Source organism: Bicyclus anynana, chromosome 25 (genome assembly GCF_947172395.1).
Source record: "Bicyclus anynana chromosome 25, ilBicAnyn1.1, whole genome shotgun sequence".
Lineage (NCBI taxonomy): Eukaryota > Metazoa > Arthropoda > Insecta > Lepidoptera > Nymphalidae > Bicyclus > Bicyclus anynana.
The window spans coordinates 5,276,723-5,289,710 of NC_069107.1; the positions used below are offsets into that span (position 1 = coordinate 5,276,723).

At 36.0% G+C, this 12,988-nt stretch overlaps 4 non-coding genes across 4 annotated transcripts; all 4 read left to right on the plus strand.

Annotated features, from left to right (window-relative positions):
- The first annotated feature begins 5,185 nt into the window (after window positions 1-5,185).
- On the plus strand, window positions 5,186-5,257 carry Trnap-ugg (transfer RNA proline (anticodon UGG)). Its single transcript has one exon. It is a non-coding gene; the product is annotated as a tRNA-Pro (tRNA).
- A 90-nt stretch (window positions 5,258-5,347) lies between these two features.
- Trnap-ugg (transfer RNA proline (anticodon UGG)) lies at window positions 5,348-5,419 on the plus strand. Its single transcript has one exon. It is a non-coding gene; the product is annotated as a tRNA-Pro (tRNA).
- Window positions 5,420-5,508: 89 nt separating this feature from the next.
- Window positions 5,509-5,580, plus strand: Trnap-ugg (transfer RNA proline (anticodon UGG)). The gene has a single exon. It is a non-coding gene; the product is annotated as a tRNA-Pro (tRNA).
- An 89-nt stretch (window positions 5,581-5,669) lies between these two features.
- Window positions 5,670-5,741, plus strand: Trnap-ugg (transfer RNA proline (anticodon UGG)). Its single transcript has one exon. It is a non-coding gene; the product is annotated as a tRNA-Pro (tRNA).
- Window positions 5,742-12,988: the final 7,247 nt, after the last annotated feature.

A 12,988-nucleotide genomic window follows, 5' to 3' on the forward strand; every position in this document is an offset into this window, starting at 1 on the left:
TAGGTATCTCCATATTATTAGGAACAAACAGGAGAGGCGCCATAATTGGATCTCGCTCCATTTTAAAATTTACTTCGGGCCGGCGCTGCCTTGACTACAATCTCACCTGATGGTAAGTGATGATGCAGTCTAAGATGGAAGCGGGCTAACTTGTCAGGCTATACGCCTGTATGACGTTCTTAATACGTACTATTATCGTGAATCGCGGCAAACTTTCAAGAGTGAAACGAACTGTCACCCGCACCATCCTACATGAAACGAACTGCAGATAGTCTAAAAATAGATAAATATATGTTGTGTTTGTGTGATATTTATCAAAGGCGACGCGGTTATTTTGCATATTTACAACCCTGTAGCGGATACTGCATTATTTTTCCTTCTGCAGCTGCATTATCATTTCGGATACATAAAGTTGCGGCTCAAGTTTGAAAATGGGCATGGAATAAAATAACCAGTAGGTACCTACCTAAACGTATCCATAATGTATTCTACAAGCAATTGCTGTCAATGGTGTTAGTCTTGCGACTCCAAAATGTGTGGTTTTTGTTTGATTCGCCTAAATTTTGTATTTGAAAAATATTTTGAATGGCGACCATGAGTTGGTATGCTAGTTGTGTTCTACGTGTACATAATACGTATGTGTACCTAGTGCCTCGGAGGGTCTTAAAACTATACCTATGTATATTTATGTAACTTGTTTAACTTAAATAGCGCTTAAATTATCAAAGCAAACTAGAATTGAAACTTACATCAGACAATGGTGGCGTATGACCCCAAAAGTAATAAAAGTGACGATAAACCTTCATAAATATCCTAAAACCAATGGAGCTCTATCGATAATCAAATCAAATCAATATTCAAATAGGCTTAGTTTACAAGCTATTCTTTCTTTCGTCAGGTAATAATATTGTAGATAATGGTGATAATAATTAGTCGAAAACTTAAAATTAAAGTTACGAGGGTGTCAAATGCGCCTTGGTCTGAGAAAAGCCCACAACAAACTCAGCCAGGTTTTTTCTTTTTTAGTTCATTCGATGTCCTAATGAAAATTTTGATATATTGAATTGTTTATTAAACAGGTTTATTTTGTGACTGACCGAATTTTCATGTTTCACAGTGACATACGCAAAGCAAAGTTACCGGTAACCATTCATAGCTACAGTCGACTACAATCAGCGTTTAGTTCGTGATGAGAGATTGTTTTGACAACACACGGGTTAATATTACATCAAGCATTTTTTTGTAATCTTACATTAAATTAAAAAAAGGATATCTTTTTTGCAGAAATGGTTCTGTTCCTGAAAGATAAAAAAGAACCTTTTTTATGCGAGCAAAGCCTAATAATTTACCTAATAATTATATAATAAATAATACATGCTAGTATAAGAATATTATTAGAATACATTAATTATATTTAAGTAATTAGATTTAGAGAATATTGTATTTTCGTGTTGTTTATCTGTTTTAATAATTAATGAAATAATAAAAAATAAAATAGGATTACCAAAACTAACAATTTCTTTCTATTCTCATCCTATATCTTTGGTTGGTTCTGGACTTTTACTATTTCGAAAGTAGTATAATCAAACAGATAAATGAAACAGTTCTTGTTTTATGAATGACCTTAAGATGTATGTAGCATAATATAACTTTTTTAATTTTACGCATTTCATCCGATATAAAGTAAACATTGTGCGCTAATCTAGATTTTTCAAAACTATTTTAGTTGCATTGTCTCTCTCAATTCTTCATCTATTTTTAGACAGCGATCCGCTTAGTTACTACACAGCATTTTACCACAATTATCGGCGATTCTGTACAGCCATTTAACTATATTTGTATACGTTCACACTTTCAACTTGCATTGATTTATACATGCATGCATGCACGTGCAAATCATGCATAAATCCTGCTCGGCGTGTCAACCGCCCGTACAACTGATATATATTCAGTCTGAGACGGGACATATACCTGAACGCGGTATTGTTCTCGCGATGCCTTTTTTTAAAAGCACAACAAAGCCACAAGGCATGCATCGCCTACTCTGTGTGTGATAGACACACTTTTTATACAGGGTGTTTCATATTTTATATCTTTTTTACTTTTCAAATTTTTCTTCTCTGTGTAATAAATATTATAACTCGCGTGTAAACTTTTTGCTTTTCCTCATAAAATATTTTACCTGGATTAAAGGTAAGGTATTTTCTTCACAGTAAGACAATGTGTTTGCAAAATTTCATGGTTTAACTGATTGATCCTAATAAACAAACTTAATTTCGCAGTTATTTATAAACTAGCAGATACCACACAGTTTCTGAGTAGATGGGGTTGAATTATATAGCATTTAACACTTACAAATAACCTGGCTTTTTATTAGTAAAATAATTTTCAAAATTGGTTCAGTAGATCCAGAGATTAGCTCCTACAATATCACAAACTTTGCCTTTTTGTAATAATTATTAGTATGTAGATTATATTTAGCATTTTGGAAAATATTTTATCCATGTGACATCGGTTCAAGAAATAATGGTTTTTAATGGTTTTGGTCTATGAAGTATCAGCGCTGGGCATTGCTTTTCTGCGATGAACGGCTAATGTTGAGCTGTAAACCCTTTCTGTTTGGTGTCAGACAGTCATATAATATCTTAGATAGGATGTACTGTTTGTTTGACACTAAAAATGTATAAACTTATATTCTTTCTTTCTATTGTTTTTCTTTTTCCAAGATTTTTTTGCCGGTCAACATCGCCCGATATAACTGAATGTGTCTGAAAATTCGCATGCGTCACAGATAAGATTTTGATGAATTGTTACTTTTGCGCGGAAATAAGAATTTTCAAATAATTTCAATTTGTGATATGGTAATTGAACAGTACGATAATTAAACATGATAACTTAATTCAATAAGACTTATGTAACACAATTAAGTTACACGAACTCGGTTATCCTAACATCATTTTATCTTAATGACCAACGCTTTACAAAATTGGCACTAAGCACGAGTGTTTAAGTAACTCTAGCAAGAAAACGGTAGCTTGTTTTGTGAGTTCTCATTTTCGTTGATTTATTCTCACTCGGAACACCGGCCATTTGCGAAAACAACAAATTGGAGGCCAAGAAACGAATACAAATGGTTTGAGGTTTCGCTATGCAGCTGACCACGTAATTGGGTGAGGCAAATGGACAAAGCGATTTTTTATTATTTTGCAGACGCCTCAAAAACGTATTAAAGTAAGTATTATTCTTCGCAGTGTAAGCGCATGTGGTTAGTATTAGATTAGCTGTAATTAATTATAATCCTTAGTCCAGTATTTAACATGTTTAATAGATAAACGGTCTTAGTATACCAGCTCGGGTCAAGTTATAACTGATATGGTGATAGCTGTAACTATACCTACTACAGGCTTTCTCAATGTATACTGTTTACCAACAAAGAAATTAGAAATGAAGGTAGAAAACGCATGTCATTTGATAATTTATTTATTTTAAATTATGTATGGTTTGTTCATAAAATGTTATATAAAATATATTAACCATGTCTAATTGTTCTAAGGTTATTTATCAAATTTATTTTCATTAATTGAAGAACAAGTTAATTATAATTATTGTTAGGAGTGAAATGACTAGTGATTTATACCCTCATATAATAATTTGTTTGTTGGTAAACAGTACTCATCAAAAAAGGATGTAGAATAGTTATCACATTACCGGTTAGTAGTTTAACGTACTGGTACGATACCATAGAAATTCCAAGAAAAAAATCCATGGTGGTCTTTTCATAACAGCAAGACCGCGGTGAAGTGAGAACTATTTTTTACAAGTTTTTTAAATTTTTTATTGAGAAATAATACAATAAGGAATTTAAGTTAAAGTGGAACTTGTAATTAATAAAAATATCTGAATATAGTGTGAAGGACATGCAAAAAGTAGCTGCATATCACAAGATTTAAAAGTTAAACAACGTCAACCCAATTTAATTAGGGGGCGGAATCACAAAGTAAAATTCGTTTATTGATTAACTTTGAAACATCAATATTATGATTAGTGTAAGCTTGAAATTCAAGCAATTAGGGTCCCAAACACGCTTTAATCTGAAAAATACTTTAATTTAATAAAAAAAATAAACTAAACCGACAACAGTTAGACTGTTGTTAGCTTTTTAAGCATTTATTCATCGAATTAAAAAAAAACATATTATATCGAAATAAAAAAACTCCAAACACGCTGTATATAGCAATAAGGCAGAGTGCAGAGTGTTTTGTGTACCGCCATTTCAATTCGCGTCTGTAGTCTCCGTTACATCATTTGCCTTTAATTATGGGGGAAATGGAAGGCTTCTATGGCTGTCTAATGGGGTGCGAACAACTCCCCGGGGGTATTATTTAGTTGGGAACAACAAAGGGTAAAAATTATGCCATCTTCAACAAACTTCAAGATCTCTTTCGTGTTTTTTTAGTGCATTTGCAACATTTTAGTGGAGTAACGTATTGTTTTGTGGCGGTTTTTTATGTTTTGTACATTGTGGTGAATAAGCAGTAATTACTTTATGCATTCTCTTAAATACAGATCGACAGTAGACATATATAAAGGCGAAAGTTTGTGTGTGTGTGGGTGTATGTATGTTTGTTTCTCCTATACGCTGCGGCTACTATTTTTTACAAATTTTGAATAGAAATAGATTTTACTCTGAATTAACACATAGGCAAAGTGAAAAAAAAAACAATTTCATCATCTTTCGTCCCGGAAAAATCCATGATTCCCGCTGGATTTGTAAAAAACTGCTAGTAATCTATAAAATTAATTCTTTAAAATAATTAACTGCTTACAATTTATGTACTTTCAAGAAATGTTCCATGAAATAAATCTAAATAATGAAAAAAATCATACAAATCAATTGAAAATTGGTATTGAAAATATTGCAACCATACATAATTATTATGTACGAATATAGAACCTCCGTCATTCGAATTGGTTAAAATCTAAAAGTAGACCTCGTGAATCAGCTGAGTAATCAGACCAATGAAACAGTTAAAGTAAAGATTATAATATATAAGTAATATATTAGTACAGCTGTTTTAATTACACTATTAATGAGTAGGTAATTGGTTAAGCAATAATCAATTAAATACTTATTTTGTATCGTGTAACCGAGTATCTATACTTAATTTTTGGTACGAGAGTAAGCGGCTCGTTGGTCTAGGGGTATGATTCTCGCTTTGGGTGCGAGAGGTCCCGGGTTCAAATCCCGGACGAGCCCTGTTTTTTTATAGTTATCGAATAATTTTAACATTTACTTAATTATCTATTTAAAATGTATCAATACTTACTTTACTCTAGGCAATGTATCGGCTCGTTGGTCTAGGGGTATGATTCTCGCTTTGGGTGCGAGAGGTCCCGGGTTCAAATCCCGGACGAGCCCTGTTTTTTTATAGACATAAAATAATTTTAACATTATTTAATGATCTAATTAAAATGTATCAATACTTACTTTACTCTAGGCAATCAACCGGCTCGTTGGTCTAGGGGTATGATTCTCGCTTTGGGTGCGAGAGGTCCCGGGTTCAAATCCCGGACGAGCCCTTTTTTATAGATATTAAATAATTTTAGTAAATTTACTTAATGATCTATTTAAAATGTATTTATACTTACTTTACTCTAGGCAATCAATCGGCTCGTTCGTCTAGGGGTATGATTCTCGCTTTGGGTGCGAGAGGTCCCGGGTTCAAATCCCGAACGAGCCCTTTTTTAATTTTATTGATATACTATGTTGCAGATAGAATTCTATGTTAGTACATACCTATTTTTTTACAATTTATTAATCCCGTCCGTCGTCGGTAGGTATATGATTTTTTTTAACTTTGACCGTTTAAACCAGGGAATAACGCCGTGCGGTTTCACCCGCGTGGTTCCCGTTCCCGTATTAATATTGGGATAATATTTAACCTATAGCCTTCCTCGATAAATGGGCTATCTAACACTGAAAGAATTTTTCAAATCGGACCAGTAGTTCCTGATATTAGCGCGTTCAAGTAAACAAACAAACAAACTCTTCAGCTAATATTAGTATATATTAACAGAAAATTATGATGTTGACTGAAAATAAGCAACCCATATTTGGCTAACTATCGAGTCTCATCTTAGAATGAGAGGTGTTAGTTAGGCTTTAGTCTACCACGCTGGCCCAATGCGTGGATTCCAACCTACGCCCTCCGAATCGAAGGCAGACGTCATATCCACTGGGCTATCACGTATCACGTTTGATTAGGCGGTACAAGCTCCATAATTGGCTACCGTACTTACCAACGGTAACATCATTACAAACTTATAGCCTTTTTATCCTTTACAAGTTAGCCTTTGATTACAATCTCACCTGCAGGGTTATTAAGTAACTCGGTGTACCATTCAAATAATAAGTCACTAAAGCGTTTTTTCATCATATCTTCGTTAATGTGATCCTCTAACATAGTTATTTCAATGGAACGATCTTGACTACGTCATTTTACATCAAATGGCAGTATTTTTTTTCGTTTTATGACCATCTAACATGATAATTTCAACGAAATTACATAAATAATGGTTTTTCCTTGAAGTACTCTTACTACTTGCTACTATCACTTCTATACTATTGCCACTTTAAGTAAAATGATGATACTTATGTAATTTAGTTGAAAATACGATGTTAGATGATTGCATAAACGATGGAGGATGAAATCTACACCCCTTTTTTGTTTCTACACGACATCGTCGATCGACACCGGAACACTAATTCGTTTGGCGGTAGGATGGTAACTAGCCACGGCCGCCCACCAACTAAAATGAAGTATATCTGACTACTGCAAGCTATAAAATACACTAGCATTTACGTAATACAGATACACAACATGAAGTGCGCTCGTGTTTATGTAGTAAGAGCGGGGTCACACGATGCGTTGCGGCGCCGCATCGTTGTTGTATCGCAGCGGCGCCGTAGCAGCGTTGGACAAAGCGGGGGCATCATGCGTTGCGGCGCCGCATCGCAAAGATTTCACCGTAACAGCGGGCACACGAGCGGTGCGGCGCCGCAACGTTGTTGTGTCGCAGCGGCGCCGTAGCAGCGTTGGACAGAGCGCGGGCACACGATGCGTTGCGGCGCCGCATCGCAATGATTTCACCGTATCAGCGGGCACACGAGCGGTGCGGCGCCGCAACGTTGTTCTGTCGCAGCGACGCCGTAGTAGCGTTGGACTGAGCGGGGGCACGCGATGCGTTGCGGCGCCGCATTGCAAATATTTCACCATATCAGCGGGCACATGAGCGGTGCGGCACCGCAACGTTGTTGTGTCGCAGCGGCGCCGTAGCAGCGTTGTCAGAGCGCAGGTATACGATGCGTTGCGGCGCCGCATCGCAAAGATTACACCGTTAGAGCGAGAACATGAGGGGTGCGGCGCCGCATCGCAAAGATTTCATCGTATCAGCGGGCACACGAGCGGTGCGGCGCCGCAACGTTGTTGTGTCGCAGCGGCGCCGTAGCAGCGTTGGACAGAGCGGCGGCACACGATGCATTGCGGCGCCGCATCGCAAAGATTTCACCGTATCAGCGGGCACACGAGCGGTGCGGCGCCGCAACGTTGTTGTGTCGTAGCGGTGCCGTAGCAGCGTTGGACAGTTCAAATTCAAAATTCTTTTATTTCAATTAGGCTTATTACAAGCACTTTTGAAAGGTCAAGATTATATAATAATTTATTTTAATCTAATGGTGGTAATAATAGTCGAACACTTAAAATTAAAGTTACGAGGGTTCCAAATGCGCCTTGGTCCGAGAAGAGCCCACAAAAAACTCAGCCAAGGTTTATTTTTTTTGTTTAACACCATTTTACAAATTTACTTAAAACTAAGCACACAGTCGTATAATACAGTTTAATACCAAGACTTTTTATCATTTATATACTCATTAACACTATAATAAGACTTTTCTAAAAGCTTGTGTTTAATAAGTGTTAATTAAGTTGTGACGCATAAACAACTGAGCGGTGCCGCTCTGACGTACTCGTAGCAACGCATTTACCCCTCCCCGCCTCTTGGTGGTAGCAAGTCCAGTGCGGCGCCGCACCGCCTGCAACGCATCGTGTGTCCCGGCCCTTAACGTAGCTCAAGTGGCGCGGAAGTTCGGAAATGTATTGTTCTGTTGAGATGAGCATCGGAATTCCAGGATTTACAATTAGAAGCTGATGTTTATTTGTGTGCCGTTGCCACTTTCCGTACACTAATGAACGGGTTACGTAGCAACTAATGGAAATTTTAGTTCAACCACAGCATACATATTAGCGGTAAGATAACTTGTCTATCGATCTCAACCATAGAACAGACAACGCTAAAAGCTAACGCTATTACCTCTTAACGCATATTCGGCTCACTTGAGCTCGAGTGTCCTCTCAGAATGAGAGGGGTTAGGCCAATAGTCCACCACGCTGGCCCAATGAGGATTGGCAAACTTCACACACGCAGAGAATTAAGAAAATTGTCTGGTATGAGAGTTTCCTCACGATGTTTTTCCTTCAGTTGAGAAGTTGGAGGTGCATGTCCGGACCGGATTCGACCCCACACCCTCTGGAATCGGAGGCAGTGGTCATATCCACTGGACTATCACGGCTCGTACTTAGGTATATATATCTACTACTGTTTGCATTGAATAGGATCTGAATCTGAAACTGCCTGATTTGAAAACTTCTTTTACCAATGAAAAGCTAAAATGCAAATAAAGCTTCAATGATACCGTAAAGTATTATTATAGTTTTGAACCCATACGGGGTTCTTGATCATGACTTTATACAATGCGATAGTTAAACTTAGAAAAAAGTAAAAGTACAAATGTTATTGGTTTATTTAAATGTATTAAATTAAAGCAAATAATTTATAATGTAATGAAAGGTTGTTTACTGAGTAAGATCTAAACTGTGAGCGCAATTTGTCTTTGTTTACTGATATAGAGTAGGCTATACCACAGCATGTGGATAACAGGGAAGGTATCTTAGCGATGTTAAAGTTTAGCGAAACGCCAGGTGCCACTTGGAAGTTATTGACGAGTCGTCGATACTTTACTACAAGTACGTACGAATAGTCTGATTAGTTCGCAGATGGTTGTCTTCGTGCGTTTCGGACAAATACTAAGTTTAATTATTAAGTTTGCTAAGATGCCGTATTGTAGTATAGGGTTTTATTGAGCGACCCACGACACGGTACGGATGTAAAGAAAAATATGTTTTTTTTTTGTCTCAATCTGTCTTAAGACATCCAGCGGGATTTTAAGTATTTGTAATAAGGCGTGTTAGATGCAAAATCCAGTGATTTGCCCAAATATAATAATGTAGTGTCTATTTCATGACATCTTGTGGTGCTCGTCTTTTGAGCCTTTTAAAAGTTGTACCAGGTTTCTTCATCATTAGGTTCCTTGCAAGTTGATTTGGATGTTTACGAAAAAATATGTTTAATAAAGAAATTGTATTTTTACACGGAAGAAGCAGCGGAAAAACAGTATTATATTTAGAACATCTAACCTACGCTCGGTACTTCGTCCACGTGATTTTATTTAGCTTTTCACAATGATTTTCAAAATTAATAAAATTAATTGTATTGCTCTATGACCTCCTCTATCTGCCAGTGAAAGACTCGTTAAAATCGGTTCAGCTGTTCCAGAGATTATCCCGGACAAACAAACACAGACAGACAGGAAATAAAAATGGTTATGTGTTGGTATCGTGTAAATAATTGTAAGCACTTGATAAAACGCAATCATTTTTAAATTACAGACACATATACAGACAGTATATGAAGTGTACAAATAAAACATAAGTCATAAGTTATTGATCATAAAATCAAAGTATAATTTTCACATCCCTAATATTACACTGATCACTGGTTTTTAACAAACCGAGTTCTCTTTAAAAGGCTCCACGAAGATAGCATCGGTCAACCGACACCCGGTATTGTTTTCATTTATCCGGGTACAATCGTTACTCAAACAACGCGTGTGGTGTGTTGTTGTTATATCCGGCTCTTATTTTATACTAGCTAATAACGCGCTGACCTGCGTGGTTCCCGTTTCCGTAGGAATACGGGGATAATATATAAATTCTCCCTAAATCTAACACTGAAAGAATTTTTTAAATCGGACCAATAAATAGTTCCTGAGATTAGCGCGTTCAACCAAACAAACTCTTCAGCTTTATAATATTAGTACAGATTTTATCTTTGAGATGAATCACAGAGTGGCTTAAAACTATTTGCGGTTTGAGCTTGATGCGATCGTGCGATGAAGTCGCTAAGTGCCAATGCCCGAGTTTGACCGGATGTTTTATTGAGATTAAATGAATTAGAATATCTCATGTGTGAGGTGTGCAATTTTGCAGTTATAGTCTTCTGTTCATAAAAACATCTTCCATAAATTTTACCTCTTTTGCCAAAAGTCATCTAGGCGATTTTCTTTTTCGTGGATTGAGTCAGTTTGATAGTGGTCGGCGGTTGCTCATCTGCAAAAAGCTATACCTTGTGTTTGGATTTAGATTTTACATTATAATAATAAATCAAGAATTGTCGCCTATTTCTATACAATTCACATAAGGAAATTTTCCACCATCGTACATAGTGAGTACTTATTTTTGACACCTTTTCTTACAACATTCCATTTGAGCTACTGTTCTAACACAACATGCCATATCTTGTAATTTGAAGATAAATAAAAGGCTAAAAATGTAGGCTACGCGAAGATAACATCGTTCGGCCGACACCCGGTATTGTTTTCATTTATCCGGGCACGCTCGTTACTCAAACAACGCGTGCGGTGTGCCGTTGTTATATCCGGCTCTTATTTTGATGCAGATTTCACTGAGGCACGGCATTACCTTAGGGTTATTAAATTTAGGAATGCGTGTAATTTAAATTCAAAATGTAAATAAGCTGGTTAAGAGCCTTCTAAAGATTATTAAAATTTACGATGTCGGAAAGCTCTAAAATGCGTGTACTTATAGAATTTTCAAGTTCTTAAAATAACTTTAATTTGATTTACTTTTATACTACCAGTCATTATTTTATAATTATCTTATGATTATGAGTATCGTTATAACGAATCAAATATCACTTTTTATAACGGTCATGGAAATAAATATCATTAGGAAATTTTAGTACTTCTCATAATGGTTTTAAGGAAAATATTTATGGCTACGGATCGTTGACTGTAAGGTGAATCTGTACTCCATATCCCCAATCCTAAAATTAATTTCTAAAAGACAGTTAATAGATTGTTGAAGTAGCTTAGTAGCTGACCACTCTGATTCTACAAATAAGTTATTGTTTAATTCATCATCACATCACACTAATAAAGGCGAAAGTTTGTGTGTAAGTGTGAAAGTGTGTAAATGTGTAAGTGTTTAAGTGTGTAAGTGTTTAAGTGTGTAAGTGTGTAATTATGTTTGTTCCTCTTTTACGTTGCGGCTACTGAAGCGATTTGGCTGAAATTTGGAATGGAAATAGATTTTACTCTGGATTAACACATAGGCTACTTTTCATCCCGGAAAATCCATGGTTCCTGCGGGATTTGTGAAAAACTGAACTGAAAACTGAAGTCGCGGGCGTCCGCTAGTCATCCATATTCATTAAAAACATAAATAATAATTATTTTAATAAGTCATCCGAGAACGACTTGACGTAGAAACTTACCTCTATTAAATGTGTCACCTCAGTAAAACTTAACAAACACGAAAGCTCTTCAACCGTAGGCAAGCATTGTGCAGATTTGCCGGATAACAATAGCCCGATACCCGGTATTGTTTTCATTTATCCGTGTCCGCTCGTTATACCCGGTTATTGTTTTGATGCATTATTTAGGAAAGTACATTTTACTATAGAAATAGAGTATAATGCCTTGCGAGTAATATTTCAGATGTAGTTTTAAAATATGTTTTATAACAATTGTTTTTTTATATACAAAATTCATTATTATCAGTTTATTTGAAAGACCTATTTTTTACCTAGCGTAAATGAATATGAAGCTTAGGCCCACCACTCTGTTCAATGTCAGTTGGTGTGCTTAGGGTAATTTTTTACATTAATGACATTAATATAATATTTAGTTTGCAAATTTGATAAATGGTATTTTAAATTTATCTAAAAATACAAATTAGCCATTTTTAATCAAATTATTTTGTTGGATTTTTTTTATTCTCTATAAGTTAGCCCTTGACTACAATCTCACCTGATGGTAAATGATGATGCAATCTAAGATGGAAGCGGACTAACTTATTAGGAGGAAGATGAAATCTACACCCCTTTCGGTTTCTACTTTACATCGTACCGGAACGATATACTGCTTGGCGGTACGTCTTTGTCGGTAGGGTGGGAACAAGCCACGGCCGAAGGCTCCCACTAGCCAAAATAATTATAGATTCTGTTAAAATTGTAAAAAATTAAAAAAAATAAAAATTTAAACACCTTTAAACAAATAAGAAAATTTTCCAGAAAATATTAATTTTTCGAGTTATACTCTGGGTACTCGATACATTGACAATCTTTGAAATCGAAATTTTAACCCGGTCAAAAAGGTAAAAGCTTTCACCGAATTTCTCCGAGACAAAACCGCGTGTGTTTTATAGTATTTGTAAGATTATATTCGTGTGAATGTAGAATTTTGTATCGCCTCAGTTTATTTGTATTTACACATCGTTTGTTGCCAAAGGATTTGTTTAACAATAAACAAATATCTTTGTAGAAATGCATCGAAACGAGTTATATGTTATTGGTATAGTATTTGCGAGGATGACATTGCCATTTAGAGCCATGTGTGCAAGGGATTTGACCAAGCTCGAGTCTCCTCTCAGAATGAGAGGAGTTAGGCCAATAGTCCACCACGCTGGCCCAATGCGAATTGGCAGACTTCACACACACAAAGAATTGATAAAATTCTCTGGTATGCAGGTTTCCTCACGATGTTTTCCTTCACCGTTTGAGACACGTGATA